Genomic DNA, 669 nt, shown 5'->3' with positions numbered 1-669 from the left:
TAATTGCTATGATTATGTTGCTATCTTCAATTATGTCTACCCGCTATGCTCACAAAGTTATTTCTCGAAAGTATTCTCATTAATTTCCGCTATTCTCAAGTTGAATAGGCTAATTCCATTACATTTAACAACTTTTATTGATAAACAATTAGTCTTTCTATGAAAAGGTACAAACTTTTTTATCTTTATTGGGGGTACTTTGGGAATTTTTGAAATTTGAGGGTTACTTTGGGAATTTCCACAAATTAGAGCGGGATTTTGGTAATTTTTCCTTAACTTAAACAACACTATCTCTCTATTGTTGTGTCTTGATCAGCAACGCAATCTTTTTTTCTTCTTCTGAACTTAGTATTGGATAATGATCAAGCTTCCGTATAATTAGCTTCTCCTGATCCGGAGAATCTGGACAATGTAGTGGTTTCTCTTACCATGCACTAAATTATCTCCATGCTTAGCTTTGCATTTACCGGGGAAATTGATGAGAACTACCTCAGCAACGTTGTAGCTCAAATAATGAAAAACTATGCTACTTAATATACAGGCTATTTCAAATTCATCAGGCTCTCACAACACAGTTCTCAAGATTGTACTGTACCTGTGCTCAGTGGGTGGGGGGAGCGAGAGAGAGAGAGAGAGAGAGAGAGAGAGAGAGAGAGAGAGAGAGAGAGA

This window comes from Adiantum capillus-veneris, chromosome 28 (assembly GCF_014529385.1).
Source record: "Adiantum capillus-veneris isolate H3 chromosome 28, ASM1452938v2, whole genome shotgun sequence".
NCBI lineage: Eukaryota > Viridiplantae > Streptophyta > Polypodiopsida > Polypodiales > Pteridaceae > Adiantum > Adiantum capillus-veneris.
This window is presented reverse-complemented; position numbering follows the sequence as displayed.